This window comes from Halyomorpha halys, unplaced genomic scaffold (genome assembly GCF_000696795.3).
Source record: "Halyomorpha halys isolate HHAL.00 unplaced genomic scaffold, Hhal_1.1 Scaffold199.1, whole genome shotgun sequence".
Lineage (NCBI taxonomy): Eukaryota > Metazoa > Arthropoda > Insecta > Hemiptera > Pentatomidae > Halyomorpha > Halyomorpha halys.
This window is the reverse complement of record NW_027112578.1, coordinates 1,256,883-1,257,920: the sequence shown is the minus strand read 5'-3', so window position 1 is coordinate 1,257,920 and position 1,038 is coordinate 1,256,883.

Sequence of the window (1,038 nt, the reverse complement as noted above, 5' to 3'; positions counted from 1 at the left end):
CATAGTTTCATTTTGTATCTTTTTAGCCCTGATGAAGCCCTGCAAAGTGGGGCGAAACGTTGGAAAATAAATAGTTGTAAACTATTTTTATTTCTCCTTTGACCGCAACACTGACCATATCCCTATATATCAATTTTTACGGTCAACTATACATACATATATAGAATTATTTTTAACGTTTTGAAACAGCCGCCATTTATTTCCCCAACCTATACTTGATATATACTCATCAATTTTGACTAGTAATTAATTGTATCTTGTTTTCATTTAAGTAATAAAAAATTGGGCTAAAATAACTGCCTTTTACCTCTTGGGCTGTTGTACTTAAATGCTTACAAGATAAGAAAAGACGAGCTGTTATCATGGGATATTAGGAGCGGGACAGAGAGGCAATATTTGTTCTAATTATGGTATAATTGTGGTTATGACATAAACAATGTCAGTCATTCCTTAGCTATTATGATTACGGTACGGTCTATTTACGGAGGGACACTACAGGTTCGTAGGTGTTTTAAATTTTAATAATCACCAGGGCTGTCACTCAGACTCAAATTACTCATCTACAAAGTAATATTACGACCATCACTCCTATAAGGCGCACCACTACTACACTATCTCTATCCAACAGCCCTGAAATCACTACAAAAATACCAAAACACCACACTACAGAAGATATGTCGAGGGACATCTCTGGAAAGACGTAACATGACACACATTCATAACGAACTACAGTTAGAAACTGTACAACAGCACATCACACGGAGACACATTAAATTCTTCGACAGTCTCCCTGCTTCCTCCGTCTATCACTCCATCCCCCCTTCCTGCGAGGTGGCAGTGCAGTTAAAGTTCCAAAAACCCTATTATATATCAAATACCCTATCTTCTGATGCACCCCCACCCCCTCCCTCACACTTCTTTTCGACTTCTGACTGTTTTTCTTATTATTTCACCATTATCTATCGTCTTTATTAATTAATGTTTTTTTATTTTTATCTTATATGCGATACAACACGAGGAGGCCCCTAACCTCCGGAC